A 26,200-nucleotide genomic window follows, 5' to 3' on the forward strand; every position below is an offset into this window, starting at 1 on the left:
ACAAAAACAATGGACCATGTTTTCCCTTGCCAGGATGTGGGCCACCGGGGCCCCCCTCTGGAGCCAGGCCTGGAGGTGGGGCTCGAAGGCAAACACCACGTGGCCGGGCCTGCACCCATGGGGCCCGGTTGGGTGCAGCCCGAAAAGACAACGTGGGTACCCCTTCCCATGGGCTCACCACCTGTGGGAGGGGCCATAGGGGTCGGGTGCATTTTGAGCTGGGCGGTGACCGAAGGCGGGGACCTTGGCGATCCAATCCCCAGCTACAGAAGCTGGCTCTTGGGATGTGGAATGTCACCTCTCTGACAGGGAAGGAGCCCGAGCTGGTGTGTGAGGTTGAGAAGTTCCGACTAGATATAGTCGGGCTCACCTCCACACACGGCTTGGGCTCTGTTACCAGTCCTCTCAAGAGGGGTTGGACTCTCTCTAGAATTGCCCATGGTGAGAGACGCTGAGCAGGTGTGGGTATACTTATAGCCCCCCGGCTTTGCGCCTGTACATTGGGGTTCACCCCGGTGGACAAGAGGGTAGCCTCCCTCCGCCTTCGGGTGGGGGGACGGGTACTGACTGTTGTTTGTGCTTATGCAGCAAACAGAAGTTCAGAGTACCCACCCTTTTTGGAGTCCTTGGAGGGGGTGCTGGTGTTCTGTTAGTTGACTTCTGTGCTCGTCACGGACTGTTCATAACGAACACCATGTTCAGACATAAGGGTGTCCATACGTGCACTTTGCACCAAGTCACCCTAGGCCGCAGTTCCATGATCGACTTTGTGGTTATGTCATCGGAATTGCGGCCGCATGTCTTGAAGAGAGGGGATGAAGAGAGGGGCGGAGCTGTCAACTGATCACCACCTGGTGGTGTGTTGGCTCCGATGGTGGGGGAAGATGCCGGTCCGACCTTGCAGACCCAAACGTATTGTGAGGGTCTGCTGGGAACGCCTGGCGGAATCCCCTGTCAGAAGGAGTTTCAACTCCCACCTCCGGCATAACTTCACCCACGTTCCGTGGGAGGCGGGGGACATTTAGTCTGAGTGGACCATCTTCCGCGCCTCCATTGTAGATGCAGCCGACCGCAGCTGTGGCCGTAAGGTGGTCGGCGCCTGCTGTGGCGTTAACCTCAGAACCCGTTGGTGGACATCGGCGGTAAGGGATGCCGTCAAGCTGAAAAAGGACTCCTATCGGGCCTTTTTGGCCTGTGGGACTCCTGAGGCAGCTGATGGGTGACTGCTGGCCAAGCAGAATGCAGCTTTGATGGTTGCTGAGGCAAAATCTTGGGCGTGGGAGGAGTTCGGTGAGACCTTGGAGGACGACTTCCAGATGGCTTAGAGGAAATTCTGGTCCACAATCAGACGTCTCAGGAGGGGGAAGTAGTGCAGCATCAACACTGTGTATAGTGGGGATGGGGAGTTGACCTCAACTCGGGATGTTGTGACTCGGTGGGGAGAATACTTTGAAGACCTCCTCAATTCCGGCGACATGCCTTCCCATGAGGAAGCAGAGTATCGGTTCTCTGAGACGAGCTCTCCTATCTCTGGGGTTGAGGTCACCTGGCATTGATGGTCTGATGTTGTAGTTCTATAAAGCCTTCTGGGACATTCTAGCATGTGATGTGCAGGAGATTTTTAATGAAAGTCTGGCCTCGGGCTCTCAGCCACTTTCCTGCCGGAGGGCTGTCGTCAGTCAGCTCCTGCCCTATGTTTTTAATTGATTCTAAATTTCTAAAGTTAAATGGTTTGCCTCCTTTTTATCAAGGTGTTTTTAAGTCATGGGCCTGTTTTACTGTAAAAGCAATTCAGGATAAAGCTCTGACTTTCTGTTCTGGTTACTGAAGGAGCAACAAGTGTATGGAGCCAGGCTGGATATTTGCAGTGGAGCTACACCTGAGCTGCTGACAGCACTTTGCAGAACCAGGACCCTGACCCTCCAACAGCTGGTGAACAACGCCGGGCCGGCGTTGGCAGATTCCCAGGCTGTGGGCTCCCTGCTGAACATCCAGTCCACTAGGGCGGCTCAGAGGGTGCTAGAATTGTGGAGGCAAAGACTCTGGGAGGGAGAGAGGCCTCCTCCTGGATTATAGAGGAACCATGCCGAACAACAAAGACCCTTTCCTGGAGGTCCACATCAGTCCCCTGCCTGGAGAGCTGGACGGTCCTCTCCTCAGAGACCTTCAGACCTGCACACAGCCAACAAAAAAATAATGTATAAAAACTGTGTGAAAGTGATTAACAAGATAGTACTATGTGACAGACTATGTGACCTACTGCCTGGACCAGCAAGATGATGGGGAATGGACCGGGCCCACAATGGAGACTTTTATACAAGCCTCCCCTCAAGAAAAAAAACGTCTGACCTCCAGTGGAGAATTTTACACAGTGCTATTAGTTCTATTGCTTTTATCTCTGTTTTTAACCCTGCTCTATCAAGCCAGTGGCCCTTCTGCCCCCTTTGTGAGACAGTCTTTCATATTTTTAGTGAGTGTAAGAGACTTGCAGTGCTCTTCACTCTTTTAACAAATGCTTTTATTTTGTTCAGTGAAAGTTTTAATATCAGAAATTGTATTTATGGTGCTGGGTACAACAAAGCAAATTAAAAAAAATGGCAGCACTTAAATTTAGTTTCTGGTGTAGCTTAACTTGGCATTTTATGTGACCAGAAAGAAGAAAATTGTAAACAATATAGTTCAAGAAGCAGCTGCAGTTTTTTGTTGCAACATCAGATGTCGTTTACAACTAGAACTGGTTTTTATAAAATGACAAAAGACCTGAACGGCTTTAGGAACATTTGGTGCCACAAAAATTGTCTTATGCACTTAAGTTGATGATCAACTTACATTTGCAAATTTCTTTATGTAATACACTGATTTTTAAATTGTATTTATTTTTATTAATGTTTTTGGTACTTTGAAGCACTTTAGCTTCAAAGCACACAAAACAACGTAAAATTGTAAAATAATTGAGTGTAATTACATTTTTTTTATAAAAATCAAATTAAAATCTTCTCCTTTTTCTTCTAAAACATGTATAAACTGATGGTAAAGATTTTAAACAATGATAAACTTAAATATCGTGTTGACATACCATTGGGGGTTCATCTTGGTCTGGCAATGGGTGTGAGCCATTCATGAGAGTCTTTCTACAAGCCACCGTTTAGAAAGAATGTCGGGCATCTCCAATGGAGGATTTTACACAGCATTGTGGCCGTCAACAGTTTCATTTTGAGTTTGAATCCAAATATGTCAGAAAACTGTCCGTTCTGTTCTTGCAGTGAAGCAGTTTTTCACTGCTTCCTATACTGTCAGAGACATGACTATCTATTCCTGTTTTTAGAGATAATCTTTCTCTCATTCGGTCTTGTTTTTCACAAACAGGTATGCATTATTGGTTTGAAATGCAGGAAAAATAAAAAAAAACTATTGGCAGATTCTAAGCTTTCTTCTGGGCCAGGCAAAGATGGTGATTTATCTAAGCACTGCATGTTCGACTGCAGTGCAAAAGCCATTTTCAGAAGAATGTGTCAAGCAAGAATCAGAATCGTTTTTAACTATATCAGAGCTATGAATGGTTTAGACACTTTTACGAACTTATGGTGTGTCAAAGGTGTCTTACGTTTCATGTTAAGTGAGGAACTTCTGTTCAGTCAGAGGTTGGTTTAATCCACGTATATTTTGCTTATGTTCCTAAATATTATATTGTTTTTGAAATGTGAGTTCCTGCTTGCGTGAATCTCTTTTGGATTTTGTGTCAACCTGATTATCTTGTATTTCAACCTTTGTGGATAAACATGATTTTAGAAATCTACTTCTTGTTTTTCTCTGACTTGGCACTATCCCTCCCAGTCAGCATTGAACTGAAAATTTAGGGAAACATGACACATAATCTTTATAATAACCATTGCCAAAACCATATTAGACAGATTTTAACCTTTCCATAAAATATGAACACAAAATATTTGCAACACAATTTAACCAAAGAAAATGTTTGGAAGCCTCCCAATGCTCTTTCCAATGACAAAGTTGAACAGATGTTTTGTATGACACAAAAATCTGCACCTATAAAACAGGAAGTAGGTCAAGGGGACTTTAAAAAGAGGACAAAGGCATCCTTTTAAATGGCAGGGACATTTATTATTTGGACATGCATGAACTGTTATTATGGGGTTATTATGGATTATGGATATTTTGTCTTTCCTATGCGCATCAATTTATTGTGTGCATTTCAGGAGGTGGATCAGATGGGCTGATTTCATGCAACTCATCTGTCTTTACTGAATGAGAGTGCTGTGAATAGATTGTTTCTGCTGCCTAACAACTCCTTTTAATTTAAAAGATTTGTTATCCTCTGTAGAATGATGTAGAAAGATATTTGAACTGGTACCTCTGTTTGAAGGACAATATCACATGTCAATGCAATCCAGAAATGTGCAAACACCCATTGAAAAAAATATTTATGGTTAGATTTAGGTAGGAGGGTGGCAGAGTGGGTTGTGCTGTACCCTCACAGCAAGAATGTTTTGGGTTTGATTCTCTTCCGTGCTGTTTGTATGTTCTCTTCTGAGTTTGTACTGTATGTTCTCCCACTTGTCTGTGTGGGTTCTCTCCAGATTTCCCCCCCACCTACAAAAACATGCACGGGTAGTTGTCTGTCTATACTGTATGTGGCACTGTGATGTGCTTACAATGTGTCTGATGTATAACTTGTCCATAGCCAACTGAGATGGGCTCCGGCATAACCTGTGAACTGCAAAGTGAATATGTGGCTAAAGATAAAATGATGTGTGATTGTCTCGTCTTCAAGAAAATGAAATGATGAGATGACATTTGGGAAGCTGATGAACTATTAACTTTCAACAGCTGGATGAACAATTGAAAGACTTGACGATACTTTTGGCATGTATAGCTATAGCTTATTTTTGAAAGAAAAGCACTTGCATTCACAGCGAAGGAGACAATGGTGACAAGGTAGGTGACTATATTGCCTCACAGCCAGTGAGTTTTGGGATTTAAAATTCATTTGGATAACTTTTCTTGCCACTTTTCTCCATAAAATGTTCCTGTTTCTACTCAAAAATATACAATAGTACATAGATGAATCCTTATCTCCAGTGTACGATTGCATAATTAAGTTGTATAGTCTACAGTGAGTGGCCTTTCTGAAAGACCACAATATTCTTGAGGTTTTCCAATCCAGGTTTGAAACTGCACAGCACAGAATCAACTCTTAAGAGTTTTTAATGATATTTTTTTTTTAGCTACCTACTCTGGTGACTGTGTTATTTTAGTGCTTTTAGACTTAACTGCTGCATTTGATACAGTGGACCATGAAATCCTGATCTCTCGTGTGGAACAGTGGGTGGGCATCAGGGTAATTTATAACACTCTCGTGAGTGAGGTTAAGACCCATATGCAGAACACCAGTGGAGAAGCTTTGAGTCATAGTTTTATCAACAAAAATCCAGGAAACACAAGAAAACTCAAGAGACGAGACTCTGCCCACCAGTTCAGCCCAGCCTCCTGCCAAACTCCAGCACAGCAGAGCAACATGATCATACCAAACTGTGACAAACATAATGAAAAAGAAAGACAAAGAAAAAAGAAATAAACTTTATTGATCCCCGTAAGGGAAATGATGTGTCCACTGCTTCTTTTTGTAAATACTGTAAATTCAAGGTTACATATAGAACATATACTGATGTCATTTCAGCCCTGGACTATGCTCCATCAGTCACTGAAAGTGAAGTGCAAAACTTGGACTAAAGCAAACTATTATTAGTCCACTTTAAATGCAATTTGACTCAACAGTCATTCTTACTGCTTATCATTAAATCAGTGGTCCACAGATGATAACAAATGACCAGAAATTGGTCTCTTGACATTCACATGATTTTGACCGTGGGGAAATGCACAAAAAAATAAAATCCTGATGGCATTTAAAATCTTCAAAACGGTGGCAAGAAGTAGAAGAAACATACTTTTTATTACCCCTTTGGAAAAATTACTTTTCCACTTTTCCATTTTTTAAACACATATGTATATGGTACAGGCCCTGAAACACATACACACAAGCGGCCTGTATGGCGTGAAAGTAAATAGTGAGAGGTGGAGCGGCGAGCAGCTCCTCTCTGGTGTGCCCAATGGGCAGCTTGTGGGGGATGCATCCTTACTCAGGGGCACCTTGGCAGTAGTCAGGGGGTGAACTGGCACCCCTCTACTACCAGTTTATGCGCCGGGCTTTTTAGTCCACACAGGATTTGAGCTGGTGATCCTCCGATCCCCAGCCCAAGACTAAATGTACTGAGCTGCTGCTGACCCCAGTGACCATGTGATCAATGGATCTTCTGTTTGTATTTTGTATGTTAGATAGAAGTTGAGGTGAATTACAGTGACCCATCTGCATCTATTGCATTGTACTTTCAGTTATCCATATAAAAATATCACTGACTTCCTGTTGAAGTCATTGTCCAGTCACTTGTTTGACACCTCTTTCCCATTTTGGACCGGTTATATGGGTTTTTGCTGAGTTCAAGCTAAATGGTAATGCTGTCCCACAGCAAAAGCTTTCTACCACTTAATGAGGGTCACAACAGTGACTTCCACCCACTTTAATGTCATGTGCATGTTTTTGTTTAAAAAAGAAAAAAAAGAAAAAAAACTAATTCCACTACCCAAACTAAAAAATAAAATAAATCAACACATCACCAAAGAAATACCTTCTGACTATTATGGTATTTTTCAAGAAATGCATTATGTCTAAGTATTAAATGTAGCACTTTGTCTGTACAACAATAAATGAAAGGCATTTACAGAGAAAACCAAACTTTTAATCATATAATATAGTACAAAATAGTAGGCCATACTCATTCATTCATTTTCTACCGCTTCATCCGCTGTGTCGGGTCACGGGGAGATGGAGCTTATCCCAGCTGACTGAGGGCGTGAGGATGGAAAACCTCTGGGCGCAACAGCAGTGCGCTGTGGAAGTGGGCTATACTATTGTATTTATTTATTACTGGTGCTATTATTGGTCATCATCCACAATCTAGTTTAAATATATCATATATCAGTACTTTTTGTTTTATAAAAAGTTTACATGTGGGAAAACATTTTTCTTTCTACTTACAATTGTTTCCCTCATGCTGTTCCAGATAGTCAGATAGCCACATTGACACAAATGAGATTATGTTTGTGTGAGGCAGAGACAGTCAGACAGTGAGAGAGAGAGAGAGAGAGAGAGAGAGAGAGAGAGAGAGACAGAGAGAGGGAGAGAGAGAGAGAGAGAGAGAGAGTGAGAGAGAATGGAAGGTGGTAAATCCCTTGCCTGAACAGCAATCACTGGCCATCTTGAGCTTTCCTGACAGTGATCAAGTGTGGCTTACCAAGACAGCTAGGTTGATCAAGGTGTCCACAGTGGCAATTCATCATGCTATCAGGGAGCACAAGGATGACAAGTTGTTTCATTGCTTGAATCAATTTTCAAGAATTTTTACCTGCAACATGTCTTGTGGTTGAAATATTGCAATGCTCTCCATTATCAAGTCTTTTCTTGAGCCATTACATCGGATCAGGTTGGAGTTTGACAAGAAAGCAAGGTGAAGACAGTCGAGCAGGTGGTATGTCAAAGTCATTTGCGCATCAAATATGAGATGTCACTAACAAGTACAATTACATTCACACTTACATTTATGTTCATCCAAGATTTTCTATTCAGAATAACACCATTGTGGTTGTGGTTGGCAACCTACTATTAATGCAAAGAGCATATTTACCAACAACACCACAACAGCAGCATAAAAGCACCATTGACTGTAATTATCAGTAGATATCTCTATGGAAAAGGAATGTTTATTAATATTAATGAATGTTGAGAAACAACAAATGTGCCAACAGGTTTGGTGGAACAGTGCTGGAAGATAGATTTGAGCTAAAAGAATGGATGTCAGCACAGCACTGCTAGTGAGATAGCATGCAGTAAGTGCTTCTCTTGGTTTCCCACAGGACTGTGTTTGCAGTTTGCCCTGGTTAGAGACACTCCTGCAAAAGACAACAGAATCATTTATTGAGCTTACATAAAAAATTTATATTAAATTGCACATCCACGCTGTTTCCTATTGTATTTTTAAATGACTTAATAGCTTTATATTGCTCCCATGTTGGTTTTATTGTCTGGGGGAGTTGTGTAATGCTTTTATGTGTCTCCATTTTCTTCATCACTAACTTCTTTACAATGCCTCCTTTTCCATCACCCCTCTTACACTTCATCTGTTTCTCTGAGTATTTGACTTGCTCTTGTTTACCCTTGTTCTGTGACTTTGCTAGCCGTATCACCCTCAGGAGATTTTGACATGATATTAACTTATACTTACGAGGCAATCCTGTGATGTAGTTCCTGGGGGAAATCTCACAGATCTGGTACATGCTTTTTTTTTTTTTTTCTTCTCTTTTCTTTTTTACTACAGGAGCCAGGTGTCTGCCGAGCAGAACCAAAACTCCATATATTTAATACTGAAAATGGTAACATAATACTACAGTAGAGCCACAAGGGATTTTAATTCTAGGATGAAAGAGTCTACCATTTCTCCACTTGGCCCAGGAGGATGTTAATTCATTGACAGAATGAGGTATGACTCTTGCAGTGACAGGTGTAGGAATAAACAGGTGCTACCTTGCGATACTGCCATGAATTTTATGTCTCTCATCTATACCAGCTGCTGCAACCTTGTGAGGAGAGAGCTACGAGGTTTTAATTGGGAGTGAGAGTGTCATTAATTAGATGTTCAAACTCACATCACTGTCTTCCCACAAATTTTACACTATATTTTGATTTTGTAATTGGCTTAGAATTTCGATGTTAACAGGAACAAAATTAAAAAGAAATAAAATTTGTTATTTTGGCAAATTACACACCTGATTACCTTCATATCACCCCTGTAACCCAGTCCCCCAAATTGTTTGGCAGACTTTCATCTTTGATCTAGGGTTCCTCTGGGAAGTTGATTGTCATTAAAGGCAGACAACTGACTCTCTTTTAAAATGCCAGGATTTAACTGAGACGTGAGTTTATGAAGCAGATTAGTCTCTTAAATTACACAGGGAACAATGCACAAGGAGGGTGGCACGGTGGTGCAGTGGGTAGCGCTATTGCCGCACAGCAAGGCGGTTCCGGTTTCGATTCCCACTCTATGCGGAGTTTGCATGTTCTCCCTGTCTGTGTGGGTTCTCTCCAAGTTCTCCAGCTTCCTCCCACCTCCAAACGCATGCGCTTGAGGTTGACTGGCCATTCCAAATTGCCTGACGGTACAAGTGAGTGAGTGCGTGTTTGTCCTTAGATGTCTTGAGATGGGCTATTTCTGCTGAAAATGTGATAAAGATATGTAATATCCTTAAGTTCCACAGATTTATCCTTTGTAGAAAGGCAGCTTAAATCTTACATGACTTTTACATTTTACATGACGACATTTGATAAATATCCACTCATAGGTATAATAGTGCCAAAGCATAAATGCTGATTCACAGCTTCTTTGCAAGGCACAGGCAACTGCTTCTATTAACAGCAATTAGCAAGAGCAGACAAAGGGTGACCAAAGTTCTGTCAATTTACAACTGCACTATAATGTAGATTTGACCTTGTCTTTTCTAACAAGAAACAATTTGACAATCTTTCATTATTTATTGGATTAACGCAGTTGACACTTTTCCTTATGTCTGTATGGGTTGTCTTCACATTCTCATTTCAACTCATGATCACAAAAGTTGCGTGACTGGTTGTTTGTCATTTTTAATAGTCTATTAGCATGAATGGGAGATGATTGCAAAGCCTTGTCTCTTTGCCATTGCATGACGAGATGGGATTTAATGCTCCACAATCCTAAGCAAGCATAACATTTTAAAGAGTGAATTTATGATTTTCAAGTGGCACGCTTAGCAAAAGTTTTATGAATCAAATGTAATGTTTTACCTAACCTTTTGAAATAGAGTTAAAGCTTAACTATATCCAATAAGTTTAGCATTAACCCTGGTGGACCTTTATAAGCACTATGTCTGAATTTTATTGTATGGCAATAGACCTATGTATCTAAACAACTTCAATGTTCTTGCAACCTCTATTTGGATCCTTGTGTCATTGTTAAATCAAGAAAAAAAAATTAGAAAAAAGAAAACCCTCACACTGAAATTTAACAGACTCACTCAGGGTAGACAGAGATTGGATCTTGTCTTTCAGCCATGTTTTGTCAAGAAAGTTGCCAAAAATGTTTGAACCCATGCCAAGGTTCCTGGAGTATGATTGACTTCATTTAAGAGATACAAAAATTAACAGCAGCTCCTCTCTCCACATTGGCTGTCAGAAGAGGATTCGCTAATCTCACAACAGTTTGCAGATGAATTTGGTATCATCTTCTTGGATGTCTGGATGGACAGCCGTTTTTGAGAACACAGGAAACCTAGGATAACACTCTCACGAGTGGATATTTACTTCGTGGCACAGCAGTCCCCAGTAATTGAAGTTTATCCAAGTCTTGTTGTAACTACCAACACAGTAAGATACACACAAAATATACATGATTTTACATCAATATATGTATATTATCTCCAGAGAAATTAATACATGTAAAAAAAAAAACACTTCGTAAAGGTAAGAAAAATTGAAAGAAAACAAATAGGTTCTTTTGACAAAAGCTGGCATTTCATCCAGGTTTCATAAATGCTTTCATGTCCAAACTTACACGTTTCAAACAATTTATATTTTCAAAAAAAGCTGATTATTATAGGACTTCAAACCAGTCAGGGCACTACATAAATACTATTATATGCAATGCACACATTCAGAATTGTTAAGAAATTATATGTGTGAGATCTGAGACCTTGCCAGTTCATAAAATAGAAAAAATATTTAATTTTGAACATACTAGCATTTTTTGTCCTCTTGCTAGATTACCGCACACTGCATAGCATCCAGCATGCTGGTGGACCTTAGAACATAGCTCACACAACAGTAGGGTAAACTGATTAATTGATTGATTACAAATAAGAAAAGCAAATTCTAAACCTGTTGCATAACTCTATTAGAAAAAAAATCATCTTATTATTTAATGCTGATCAAACCTGCTTTATGTTATCCATAAATAAAGCCTTCACAGACCATGGAGGTGTGGTTAGAAGGTTGGATCCCATCTCGTTGCAAAACAATCCTGGATATGTCCGTTTATCCCCAACACTGTGTTTTAATGGGGTCTCATCTGTACTGTAACCCATTCTCCCAACAAATTTCATAGAAATGTCTTCAGTGTTTGTTAACCATGCAACCAAGCAAGGAAGCAACCAACCCACCCACCCACTAACCAACCAGCCAACCAACTAACAAACCGATAAACTGAAAAAAATAGCAAGATGGAAAACATAGACAACTTGGGAGACGGAGGAGATGCTGGACCAAGAATTTGACTCTCAGTTGATAAGTATCCAACAATAGTTAACTCTGACAAGGGCTGTGTTTTAGCAAGATTAAAATAAAATCTACTCGACCGATTTTCCTGAAACTTGGTGGGAGGTACGGGCACATGTAAGGAAGAAACTCTTCAATTTTGGTGTGGATTCCAAGTAAGTAGCAAGTCAGCCAGTTTGAAAACTTCTGTAAACAGCATATTCTACTTTCCATTTCTAAAAAAACATCTTGAGAGTTGAATTGCGTAGTAATTAAAATTACAGGGAAGTAAAATTTATCCTAGTCAACTAGTCAGTCAGTCAGTAGGACTCTTGCGATGGAGGGATGTCCTGTCTCTGTGCGTTGAACCAACCAGATGAGCCAGTTTTCTCCAGCACTGGCAGTGTTGTGCCAGCTGCTCTGCATCCTCCACAGCAACTCCCTGTTGTCGGAGGTTGCCCGCAATGACGTCAAGCCATCGGGTGTGGGGCTTGCCTCGAGGTCGTTTCCAGCCTGTGGCCTTAGGGTCAAACTGGAGAATGGCTCTTGTTGGGTGAACAGGGGGAAGGCGGAGGACATGACCAAACCAGCGGGTTCAACATTGCGCCACCTGGTAAGAAGTTCTGGGCTGGCACGTGCGGGCTTTAAGCACTTTGTTGGAGACCCGCTGGAGCCACCTGATGTTTTTGATGGTTCTGAGAGCCCTGCTATCAAAGCCATCTATACTGGCAGCCAGGGTCTTATTTAAGGGCCAAGTTTCCGAGCTGTAGAACAGGATGGAGATGTAAATTTGGAGCTTTGTCTTACGTGAGATGGTCTGATGCCGCCAGAGTGGCTTCCAGAGAGACTGCAGAGCTGATGCTGACAGAGATTTTCTTCGGAGAATCTCTGGTTTAAGGTCCCCATTGTCTATCACTATGGACCCCAGATACATAAAGCTCTTGACAGGCTCCACAGTGTCATCAAACAGCTGCAGGGGAGGTGGATCTGATCCGCCACCGACATGCATGGATTTGGTTTTGGTCCAGCTCACTCATAGGCCAAGCTTCACTGCCTCTTCTCTGTATATGTCCAGGGCCTCTCTCAGCTGGCTGTAGGATGTACTGAGCAGGATGGTGTCATCGGCATACTCCAGGTCGGTCAGGTGGTAGTTGCCGAGGGCTACCCCAGGGACTCCCTCACAGATCATGGACATCAGATGGTCAACAATGCAGTTAAAAAGGTTGGGAGCGGCCACGCAGCCCTGGCGAATACCACTGCGTTGCGGTAGAGCAGCTTGAGCAGGGGAACGATCATGGCAGATGGTGTCAAAGGAAGCCTTCAAATCAATTAACCTGATGTACAGATGGCCATATTTGTGGAATTCATGGGTCTTCTCTATGAGCAGGCGAACGGCAGACATGTGGTCTGTACTGGAGTGGTTAATCATGAAGCCAGCCTGCTGGAGACGGCGGCGATGATGGCAGGGAGAGCACGGGTGAGCGAGATCCTGGTGAAGAGTTTGCCTGCATGGGGAGAAGTGTGATGCCTCTGTGGTTTGGTTGCTGCAGACTAGCCTGTCACCTTTACATTTCCAGAAGGGTAGGATGACTCCTCTGGTCCAGTCGCTGGAGAGTCTGTCTCCCACACATGGTTGAAGGTGTGGGTGAGCCACTCAACAAGACTGTCACCGCCAGATTTTAGATTCTAAACCGTTACTGCACAGATGCCAGAGGCTTTCCTGTTGTTGAGTAATGTCAGAGCGGTTCTGACTTCCTCGGGTGTGATGGGGTCTGGACTGCAGGGGTCCATAGGGACTGTGGTGTTTGCAGCCGCGAGGATGGTGGGATCAGTCGGGGTGGAGCTGTGCTGCAAAAGGAGGCTGAAGTGCTCTTTCCAGCGTGTGAGGCAGTCTGCTTCTGCTGTCATGATGTTGCCATCCGAGTCTTTCACCAGGGCTGTCTTAATTTAATTTTTGATTTAATTTAATATACTGATTGTGATCCCCGAAGGGAAATTAAGAATGCACACTCTAGCTAATGATTCAAACGCATGCATATGCATATGTGTGTATATATATATATATATATATATATATATATATATATATATATATATATATATATATATATATTAGTGTACAGGCCCCTGTAGCACACATACACAAGGGGGCCTGTAGGCATGCAAGGGAGGTAGAGTGGCAGGCAGCTCCATCTTGGTGCACCTTAAATGAGCAATTTGTAAAGGGGACGGCACCTTTCTCAAGGGCGCCTCGGCAGTGCTCCAGAGGTGAGCTGACACCTCACTCTGTCAGCTCACCTCCGGGTATTTTTTTGGGCGGGAGCGGGAATCGAACCGCTGATCTTGAAAACATAGGATGACCCGCTCTACCACCTGCTTTACCACTGAGCCACTGCCATCTTGATACGTGAGCCATTGAGAGCTTTGCACAGCAGAGTGAAGACACGGCTCATGTTGTTGGTTATGGCCTCGGACTCTAGGTGATCGGCTTGTGCTTGCCAGAACTACTCCCTGTCGTTAGCTATGGCCACATTGCGCTGGTGGTTCAGTCACCGGTATTCGGTCAGGTTTGCCTTGGAGATTGGCTTGGCGCCGCCGGTCAATGATGTGAAGTGTTCTCTCCAATATCCAAGGCTTTTTGGGGGAGGATCAAGAGTATCCCAGGACATTATGAGCTGACTGGATGATACTATCCTTGAGGGTCTGCCAGTCAGACACTTAGTCAGTGGTCAGGGCATCAAAGGTACGGCAGATGGAGCGACTGAACTCAGTGGCAATGTTTGGATCACTGAGTAGGGAAGAGTCCAGGCAAGGTTGGTTGGCTCACAGCTTTAATTTAAGCTGGGCCAACAGCAGGCGGTGGTCAGTGTTGCCAAGCTCTGCTCCTCTGTACACACGGCAGTTGGTGACAAACGACTTCCAGCATCGGGAGATGAGGATGTGGTCCAACGCTTTCCTGGTTCTGCCATCTGGGCTGTACCAAGTCCAGTGATGGATTAGTTTCCGGGGAAACCAGGTGTCCACGACGCAGAGGTTGTTGTGGTGGCAGAGACAGAGAAGGCGGTGACCATTGTCGTTTGTAAGCCTGTCAGCAAAAGTTGTGCCAACAGGTGAGCCCGTGGACCGATCACTGCTGGAAAGAGTGGCATTGGCATCAGTGAGAATAATGTTGGTGTCATGTGTTGGGGCTTGGCCAACAGCCTAATGGAGTTGCTCAAAGAAGGCATCATTGGCATCCTCATCAGCGACAACGGTGGGAGCATAGGCAACAATGACGGTCATTTTGCTGTGTCGGTGGAGAAAGCGGGCCGACAACAGTATGTCGCTCAGAGGAGTCTAGCTGATGAGGTACTTACGGAGGGCCTTGGAAAGGCAAGTGCCATGCCATAGAGGCTTGTCTGTCTCTCGGGGCCTCTCCAAATGTAGCAGTGGTTGCCTGCTGTTGATTTGACATTGCCTTGCCATCGTGATTCACAGAGCCCTGCCATGGTGATGTTATAGCAGCTGAGCTCTCAGGACAGCAGAGTGGCAGCTTCGGGGCAAAGGAGTATCCGGATATTCCATGTGGCGACACGGGTCCTACGATGAAGGTTGATCCATATTCGTTGGTCGGGGGCAGGCTGGGGTCCGTTATCATGTTGGTCAGTCCAGCTTCTTTTTCTGGTCAGTTTCATAACAAAGGGTTTCTCCTGGTGGGTTGTTAGCCCTCCGCAGGATAGTCGGCTGGTGGGGCTGCCACCTCACAGTGTGCCGACACGCTGGGGTATTTGTTTGTCTGGAACCTACCCTGGAGACCGGCCCGCCATTGGTAACCCCATCAGGAGCAAGCTCCCGAGGGTATCGTTCTCCAGGGTCACTGGAACGCACGAGCCCCCTTGCCACGCCAAGGCCAGACCCAAGAGAGGGGGTAGTCAATTAAGACATCGTATTTTTTTTCAAACTTATTATGTCTTAAGAGATGGGACTTGTTCACGAGTGATGGGAAAATTGATCTTAAGATGGTCATGCAATTTGGTGTGATGTCAGCATTATTGCTGCATTGACTCTGCATTGACTCATCATTGTGAAGAAAAGAGCTGAGCCAATCTTCTAACCCACACCTAATCTGATGAGCTTCGAGTATTGACCCCAACCCCCCCCAAAAAAAGAAGCTTTCCATCTGATGGCTGGAGTCGGTTTAGAGATAGGGTGAGCAGGCTCAGTGAAGTGCTCGCCAGTGGGATTGCACATCTTGTCTGGCCAGGAATACTTCGGGATCCCCCAGGAGGAATTGAAAAATGGTTCAAGCAACAAAGAAGTTGAAGGATGACATTAAAGACCTTCATCTGTTCTCACTGAAACCCCAGATAAGCAGAAGAAACTGGATTTTTGAGCAGTGTTAATGTTTAATTGTTATCTGGTGAAAATGTGTGGTCAAAAAAATGAGTAAACTTGAATACTTTGTTAAGACATTCATGTCTAAATTCATTTGTTTTATGAGCTGAGCCCCGACATCTGACCATAGAGTCAATGTTGATTGCTAGGAATCTGGGGAGAAATGTGGGGCATATGCCATAAATTAGATCAGATTTTGAAGTGGATAAAGGGACGGAACCATGGATGTTCCACTTCCTTGGCTTTTTTATCATACTAATCAATCATGCATAAAATAGTTACCAGATTTTCAAGAAACCTGGTGAAAGAGTGATACATGCACTAAAAATGGAACCAACTTATGCTGGAGATGATCCTGATAAAGAGGTGAATCCATTTACCTCCAATAAGCTCAAACAGGAGGTAAATACATGCACAACAGTAGAAAGATGATAGACTTACAATAAATATGTGCAATGGGCAAGTATGAACAATACCCTAGTTGATGACCCCAAACCCTGATCTATTGCACATTTACCCATCCTCTTCTAGAGGCTTCTCTTTGTTTTTTTTGTTTGTTTTTTTTTGTTTTTGTTTTTTCTTTCCCTGTTAGGTTTTTCCTCTCCTGGTTTGTCTAAAGCTTACAGAATGTTATTCTGTGCAGATTGTAAAATACTCCGTGGTAATTTTTGAATTTAAATAGTCCAAATTTTTGAATTTGGTCGATGTAAAAAAAATTTGATTGATTGATTGATTGATTGATTGATTGATTGATTGATTGATTGATTGATGAAGAACAAGAGGAGGAAAGTGTGTCCGTAGGAAGAGAGAGAAGTGGAACGCCAAGAGTATAGGACTGAGAGTAGGGACGTTGAATGTTGGAGCTATGACAGGAAAAGGTGGAGTTGGTTGACATGATGCAGAGGAGGAAGATAGAAATACTATGTGTCCAAGGAGTCCAGTTGGAAATGTAATAAGGTTAGACATTTGGGAGCAGGGTTCAAGTTGTTCTATCATGGTGTAGATGGGAAGAGAAATGGAGTAGGAGTTATCTTGAAAGAGGAGTTTGTTAGGAATGTACTAGAGGTAAAAATAGTGTCAAAGTGAATCTAGAAATCAAAGGTGTGATTTTCAATGTTGCTAGTGGGTATGCTCCAGAGGTAGGATGTGAGTTGGAGAAGGAGAAATTCTGGTTGGACTTTGATGAACTGATGCAGAGTATACCTAGAACAGAGAGAGTTGTCATTGGTACACACTTTGATGGACATGTTGGTGCAAGAAACAGAAATGATGAGGAGGTGATGGGCAGATTTGGTATCCAGGACAGGAATTCAGAAGGGCAGATGGTGATAGACTTTGCAAAAGGGATAGAAACGGCTATAGTGAATACTTTCTTCCAGAAGAGGCAGAGACATAGGGTGACCTATAAGAGTGGTGGTAGGAGCACACAGGTAGACTACATCTTGTGTATACCGTGTGATCAGAAGAAGATCAATGACTGCAAAGTAGTGGTAGGCGAGAGTGTAGCCAAACAACATAGGATGATGGTGAGGAAGATAAAGAGGGCAAAGGCAGAGCAGAGGACAAAATGGTGGAAGCTGAGGGCAGTAGACAGAAGTACATGGAGATGCAGTGTAAAGTGAAAGTAAAGGTAGCAAATGCCAAACAAAGGGCTTATGATGACTTGTATGCTAGCTTGGACAGTAAGGAGGGAAAGACTGATCTATACCGGTTGGCACGACAGAGAGACAGAGATGGGGACGACGTGCAGCAGGTTAGGGTGATTAAGGATAGGGATGAAAGTCTATTGACAGGTGCCAGTAGTGTGATGGGACGATGGAAAGAGTTGATGAGTGAAGAAAATGAGAGAGAACAAAGACTAGAATAGGTGGCTGTTTTGGACCAGGAAGTAGCAAAGATTAGTCAGGATGAAGTGTGGAGGGCATTGAAGAAGTTGAAGAGTGGAAAGGCACCTGACAGGTCCTGATGATATACCTCTGGAGGTATAGAAGTGTGTAGGAGAGGTGGCAGTAAAGTTTCTGACTGGGTTGTTCAACAGGATCTTAGATGGCGAGAAGACCACTGAGGAATGGAGTAGAAGTGTACTGGTGCCATTTTTAAGAACAAAGGGAGATGTGCAGAGTTGTGGCAACTAGAGGAATAAAGTTGATGGACCATACAATGAAGTTATGGAAAGAGTATTTGAAGCTAGACTAAGGGCAGAATCTATAAATCAAGTTCATCAAGTTTTATTTATATAGCGCTTAATCATGGCTACGGACATTTCAAAGCGCTTTAACAGACAGAGAAATGCAACTGAACCGTCCCGAGCAAGCATAAGCGACAGTGGCAGGGAAAAACTCCCTCATTGAGGAAGAAACTCCAGGCAGGACCCAGACTCTTTTGGGCGGCCATCCACCTTGACCAGTTGGGTGGAAAATAAATCAAAAGAAGATAAGAACACGGAAAGAGAAAGAGAGACAGAGATAGAGTGGCAGATAGACCAGAGAGAGTCAGTGTCAATGTGGTTAAGGTTATGTTTCCCATTGCTAAAGTCAAGGCACAATTACAGCTGTGTGGATGACTGTATGGCGGCACGGAGGAAGAAAGGAAGCAGGACCCCAGCTGATGGATAGATGAGGGGTGTTACTGGTGGGCTTGGAGGTGCAGGTCCACAGAGGAAGGTCCATTTCGGATGCGCGGATGAGGGGTGGAACAGTATGATGACACAAAGGAAGAGAGGCAGCAGGACCCCAGCTGATGGTTAGGTGAGGGGTGATACTGGTGGATGGGAGGTGCAGGTCCACAGCAGATGGTTCACAGCGGATGGGTGGATGAGGTCAGGTTCAGTATGGTGGCGCGGAGGAAAAAAAAGGAAGCCGGACCCCAGCCGATGATTAGGTTAGGGGTGATACTGGTAGGATGAGAAGAGCATAGTGGATGGGTGGATGAAAGGTGAACCTGAGAAAAACCTGTGAGGACATAGAACACAGAGACTCCAGGGAAGAAGTTGAGTTAGTAGGGTGTGATTAGAGACTTGGAGAGTGAAATTCGAGAGGAGAGATAGTGAATATGTGTAGAAGGATGCTGAGTTTTGAACTGCCAGGCAGGAGGCCTAGAGGAAGACCAAAGAGGAGGTTTATGGATGTAATGAGGGAGGACATGAAGGTGGTTGGTGTGAGAGAAGAAGATGCAAAGGGCAGGGTTAGATGGAGGCAATTGATTCGCTGTGGCGACCCCTGAAGGGAAAAGCCGAAAGGAAAAGAAGAAGGTCAATAGTCCAGAGCAATGGAGAGTGTGGGAAAAGAGGTGAAGAAGCATGTACAGGCAGGAAGGAATGGGTGGAGAAACGTGAAAGGTGTGATAGAAGAGTTTCAGCTAAAATGAAAGATCTACAAAACTGTGTTGAGACCAGTTTTGTACACCGGAGACAGAGCTGCAATTTCCAGCTCTGTCTCCTGTCTCTTGGTCTAGAGACAGGAGACAGAGCTGGACGTGGCAGAGATGAAGATGCTGAGGTTCTCTTTGGGAGTGACCAGGATGGATAGGATTAGGAATGAGCACATCAGAGGGACAGCACATGTTAGAAGTGTTGGAGATAAAGTCAGAGAGGCCAGACTGAGGTGGTTCGGACATGTCCAGAGGAGATAATGAATATATTGGTAGAAGGATGCCGAGTTTTGAACTGCCAGGCAGGAGGCCTGGAGGATGACCAAAGAGGAAGTTTATGGATGTAGTGAAAGAGGACATGAGGGTAGTTGGTGTGAGAGAAAAGGATGCAGAAGACAGGGTTAGAGGGAGGCAACTGATTCCCCGTGGCGACCCCTGAAAGGAAAAGCCGAAAGGAGAAAAAGAAGAAGACTGATTGATGAATTGATTGCAGGGGAATAAAATCAAGTCTGTAAAATAAATAAATAAATGGTAAAAAACAAATTTAAAAAAACCCCATACAATCATATCAGTTTGGCTCCATGTTTTGAATAGCAACTGCCTTAAAATTGCTGACCTGTTTTTGGATACTGGTCTTGTTCCCTCTTTTTTTCTCTCAACTTGTTGTGTGATGTTGTCTTGCTGTTTTTATTTTCTCCTATGCAAGAAATTTCCCCTCTCTCTTTCCAATGTAAATATGCCATGCACACCTGTTCCTTGAATGAACTGCAGGCAGGGTTCAGTAATGATTAGACAGCAAGAAAAGTGGGCACTGAATAGGGAACCAAAAGGACCCTAAGGCAGCCCACATATCTTAAACCCTGGCCTACTTGAACTCTCCGGGCAGCCATACATCAGTTGACATTGCCCCTGTTTAGTGAAGGCTCTGTATGAATATATCTCTGTGTGTGTGTGTGTGTGTGTGTGTGTGTGTGTGTGTGTGTGTGTGTGTGTGTGTGTGTGTGTGTGTGTCTCAAATCATTCAACGCTTGTAAGGATGGCACCAGGCTGTCTGAGATCATGAACGTTCTGTATGGAAATAATCTACTGTTTGACCATATTGGGATATGCTTGTATGACTGTCAGTATCCTTAGACAATTTTGTTTGCAACAGATATGTCCTCACGGGGTCCGCGTGATTAATAATGCTGTATTCTGAGATAATTTTGTGAAACTGTCAACTTGACATTTTGTGTTAACGCCTAGAGGTCATGATGTACCAACTAAAACCGGTGAAAGAACTGGTTTAGAGCAGATATTTCGAGGTTAACAATAGATTCACCTCCCACAATCCTGCCTTTTAGAGTATAAATGATGTGTGATCCTCTCTTATCTTTGCACTCGTTTGCACTGCTGCAGCTCTTGTCTGTAAGTCTCTTGTGCCCAGAATATTCTGTAATAAAACTTCGAAGTACTGTTCAACGTCTCCAGCCTTTATTCGGACCTCCAATATTCTCACTACCCGAAATCAAATGAACACACGGAGGAAGAAGTCACGCTTTCCTCCAACATTAGCAAGATGGTAACACTGAACAATTGCATGCCATGTAGTTCATTAGCTAAAATCATAAACATCCCCACAGCTCCTAAATGGAGACGGGCACTTGTTGGGCTAAATCAAACACCAACCACGTGTGATTGAACCAAATTCCTGTCCTACAGAAATTTGATCTGATCATCCCTTACAGGCATTATTCACTCGACCACGTGCTGTATCAGGTGTTAGCATATCAAGAAGCATACACCTTATTATAATGATTCTAAACATAACTAGAACTAAATAAGCAAGGTTACATAGATATACTGTGCACCCTCGCGCATTCGCTCATCAATGCTCATGACTACAGCTCATCGCGGATTTTGGTAGGCAGTCACATGATACAGTACACGCATTCTGTTGGCTGACGGCATCCGGAAGTGCTCTATTTTCTGTGAGTCTCGGACTTCCGTGAGACACAAAGATTCGTTAAAAAGTCAATAAGAGTGTGGAAAATGGTAATACAGATATAAGGTGGTTTAATATCACTATGGGGAGGGTCATAAACATTGCAATTACCGTAAATAATAATATAAATTTGCATTAACCTCGAAGAATGGGGGTGCACTGTTTATATATATATATATATATATATATACAGTATACACTTTTTTATTTTGTGCTGCTGAAGCTCACAGCTGACACTGAGTTGAGATGAGATGCATGAATAGTAAGTGCACCCTCACCGGAGGATATCAGATTTGTTCTGCATTTCATAAGAAATGGAAATGTGTGAAATGCTGATGGCAGTCTCTCTTCTGATGTTATGAGTAAGACCTCAAAATCAATTATACAAATCACTAGCAGCCAGTGAAGAGAGAAAAGCATATGTCTTCTTGCACCCTTGCAATCACTTCTTAAAAGTGATTTATGACTTTTACCTTTAATCTGATCAAACATTTACTTTGAAATGCCATGTTGTTATTGACTTGTTAAAAAAAAAGATTTATAGATTTACAGAAACTTTGTACTGAAAAACAAAGTTTAGGCCGTTTTCTAATTGGTTGGATATGAGGGTAGGTCAACATTTTCCTTCTGACTGATATCCTTCTGTCAAAACAGAGGTTTTTCCCTTTATGGGGACCACAAAAACTGTCTTTTGATCATCTGGGTTCAAACTGAAGTAAAAATGTCAAAATGTGAGGATTCTGGATTTCTTTCCGGGAAAAGTCCACAGCTATAAAGGTAATTGAATAAAACTGAAAAAAGATCAGTGACTGCAAAGTAGTGGTAGGCGAGAGTCTAGCCAAACAGCATAGGGTGGTGGTGTGTAACTGAATTTTTTTTTTAAATAATTGCTCTTACTGACCCTATAGTTAGAACAGCTGGGGCCCACAAACACTGTTTCTGCTTTTCTGAGCCGACTACTATGGAGCTGTGAAAGACATTACACTGGATGTCAGATAAATAAGTAACATGAGCTAGTGTCATGTTACTCACATATCATCTGTGTTACTGTGAAAATGAACGAAAGAAGCGCAGCATTAGTGTATCAACAGGAAATTGATTCAGTTCAGTTTGTGATTAGTTCAGATGAACTTATTAATGTAGCACATTACGGGGGCGCCAGTGGCTCAGTGGTAGAACGGGTGGTAGACCGGGTTGTTCAATGTTCCAAGATTGGCAATTCAATTCCCACTCCTGCCCAAAAACACCCGGAGGACTGCCGAGGCACCCTTGAGCAAGGCACCGTCCCCCTCACAAACTGTTCATCCGAGCTGTACCAAGAAGGAGCTGCCCGCCACTCTACCTCCCATTGCATACTTACATTGTGGTTGTGTGTATTACAGGGGCATGGGATTGACTAACATACTAGAGTGTGCATTTTTAATTTCCCTTCGGGTATCATGACAGTATATAAAATAAAAAATAAAAAAATGTGCTGCAGGGCATGACAGATTTGTGCAGTTCCTGTGACTTCAAAAGAACTGGCTGTTGGTCAGTATCAGCAGGTGTGAATTCTATACATCCATTCGCGCATTTGTGTATCAACGCTCACAACTTCACCTCATCGCGGATTTCTAGTAGGTAGTCACGTGATACCGTACGCGCATTCAATTGGCTGACGGTATCCGGAAGTGTGCTACGTTCTGTGAGTCTCAGACTTACGTGAGACACAAAAATGCTTCAAACAGTCTATCAGAATGTGGGAAAAGGTAATACTGTCACATCTCGGGTCTAATAGTTTCTGTTTGTTTCCTTTCTAACATCTCATATCATTCCAGATCCTGTCTCATCTTCAATCAGTTCATTCCCTGCACCTGCCGTTTCCCCACACACCTGCAGCCACTCCCCAATCTGTCTCCACTCTACATATGCCGGCTCAGCCTTCTGCTCTCTGCCAGATTGTTTAGTGTTCGCCCTGACTCTCCAGCCTTTGATTCCTGCCTGCTTTTCTGATTGACCCAGCCTGTTTCCCGGACCCTGCCTTTCATCGACCCCTGATCTGATTCGTCTGCCTGGTTTGTAGATTGTTTCGTGCCTGACCCTGCCTGATTCTGGACTCTACCATTTGCCTGTTGTTTTTTGGATACCTCTGCCTACTGGACTCATTATTTTGGAACTTGACCCCTGCCTGTATTATTCCATTACATTCCTGATTTTATCAGAATTACAGCTAATCTTTACATTTTACCTTAAGCCCTCCCCTGTTTTCTTGAATTTCTTAAGCCAACCAAAAATACAATATTCCTCAACTGCACCCCAACCTACCCTGACTTGACTTAAGTTGCATTACTGCATTATCTTTCCTTTTTACATGCCACATAGTGGCAGGGCATTTTTGGAATCCAGGATTTTACCCTGTGCATTGTGTTTTCAAGCACATCTTTAGAGTATTCTTTTTCTAACACAGGTCCCGATACCACATTGGGAATAGAGGAGCTATTATCAAAAAGCCCACAGCAATTTGTTAACAATCCTCAAAAACATTTAGTCCATAACATAATTGTTTGGTATATCTGTTAACCTACATGTGGAGAAAGGCTCAGATAAGTACGTGTGGAATTGCCTTTTTTTTAAATTATACAACACAACTGCAATTTTCAGGTAATTGCTACCACATCAGCACTGGGTAGGGTAACCAATATAAGCACAGGTGCTTCAACAGTGAGTGCATGAGTGAGTCGTTGCCTCAATAAATTTACCAGCATTCATGTTCGAACCCAGTCTAATTATTGATTGAGAGCTTTTCAAGATATTACACAAATAATGACATAAGACCCTAATGTTATTGTGTGTGTGTGTGTGTGTGTGTGTGTATTTGTATACCTGACAGAAAGAGACACAGGGATATAATGACATCAAGAAGTTATACACAAGCCAATGCTTCAGAAGTAAAACATGGACCCAAATCTAATAGTGGTATATGACTGGATAATAGTGGCTACCAGTCAATCGACACCACAAAATCAGATTATAAAAATTATTAAATTAGATTAAGATTACTTTTTCAAAGATCATTGATTGCATAAAATGACATTGGTATTTGATTGACATCTGCTGGGTAGCTAATGTGAGAAAGAGTTAAGGGTCAACTACAGTACAGACAGACGATTTACAGAACAAGCTTATGTCATCATTAAAATTCTTAGTTTGGCTGATCTCTGGCCTCTCTGTCCTCTCTGTCCTCCCTTTCTGCAATATGATCATTTCTATTTGACAAAGTTCAGACACAGGAGGCCACAGCTGAAACTTCTCCTACATTTTTGTGCTGAACTTTTGTGCATTGAGATCGTCACCTATGATAGTAATAGTGATAACCCCATTCATCTCTGAAAGGTCTGGATATTTTTAACTTGATGCCCTTCGATACACTACATGAAAAATATGCAGCACTCTGAAAAGAGGTGCTGTAGATGCACTTTTTTCTCTTGGTGGCTGCACGTTGTCAGCTGAACACACTTCATCCTCTGAGGTAACAGCTGATAAAGGAGCCGCCATACTTAAAGTAATCTTTTATTCCATAAGAAATTATGTAATTATGATAATTAAATCTTTTAAATTCCCTTTTTGTCTTCAAGATACACATTCTTTTGTAATACAAATGTATAGTAGTGTAGATTGTGAAAATTACAACAAAACCGTTGTGTGCACTTTGTTGGAGGGCTGAGCAATGTCTAAAAGAACATTTCCCTCCTCCATTCATGGAGAGGCAGTGATTGTTCATTTGTTGTTTTCCAAGGTCAAAGCAGATCACAGCAGTTTATGGTGCCCTGGTTCCTATTAAATTCTTGTTATTCGTTTTGTTTTGATTTTCAAATAATGCTCGAAATCTTTAGCTTCATAGTAGACATTTACAACAATTGGGTCCCTTCTTTTCCTTTCAGGTTTTCCCTTCAGGAGTTGCCACAGCAAATCAGTTGCCTCCATCTAACCCTGTCTTCTTCATCCTCTTCTCTCACACCAACTACCTTCATGTCCTCTTTCACTACTCCATAAACCTCCTCTTTGGTCTTCCTCTAGGCCTCCTACCTGGCAGTTCAAAAGTCGGCATCCTTCTACCAATATATTCATTATCTCCTCTGGACATGTCCAAACCATCTCGGTCTGGCCTCTCTGACTTTATCTCCAACACTTTTATCATGTGCTATCCCTCTGATGTGCTCATTCCTGATCCTATCCATCCTGGTCACTCCCAAAGAGAACCTCTGCATCTTCATCTCTGCCACCTCCAGCTCTGCCTCCTGTCTTTTCCTCAGTGACACTGTCTCTTGACCAGTGGTTCTTAACCTGGATTCGATCGAACCTTAGGGGTTCGGAGAGTCGGTCTCAGGGGTTCGGCGGGGACAGAGGTCAAGACAAAACACCCAACACGATGTATCAGGTGTTTTTGCCAAACATACACAAATCACTGTGTATGTTTGACACATTGTGTCAATTTGTGATGACATGCCCCCCTTAGCCATCACTGGCTGCAGGTGATCACGCTACATTGATTAGCCTACCTGTGCTACAGGGGATTTTGAGCACTCAGTCTTCGATTTATGCCTGTTATGATGGTACGTCATCTGATTGCTGTTTTAATATTTTAATTCACAGTAACTCTGTCGAGCAAAAAAAGGAAGTGGTCGGACGAATATGTGCAACGTGAATTTACATGTACTGTATAACGGAACATGATTGGAATTGGCATTCTGCATGATTTGCAATGTCAAGTTGAGCAACTCTAGTCTTGCATTGGCAAAAATAAAGGGACACTTCCTTAAGCTGCATGGAAAACAAAAGAAACAGACTTTGCTGTGAAAATGACATAAGAGTAGCACTTGCCAAGGTGAAGCCACGCATATCTGAACTGGTCTCTCAATAACAACAGCAGAATATGAAACTGGCAGGATTCGATATGTCCAACAAGGTTAAGAACCACTGCTCTAGACCCAACAATATCGCTGGTCTCACCACAGTTTTGTACACCTTTCCTTTCATTTTAGCTGAAACTCCACTATCACACATCACATCTGACACTTTTC

Source organism: Antennarius striatus, chromosome 1, assembly GCF_040054535.1.
Source record: "Antennarius striatus isolate MH-2024 chromosome 1, ASM4005453v1, whole genome shotgun sequence".
Classification (NCBI taxonomy): Eukaryota; Metazoa; Chordata; class Actinopteri; order Lophiiformes; family Antennariidae; genus Antennarius; species Antennarius striatus.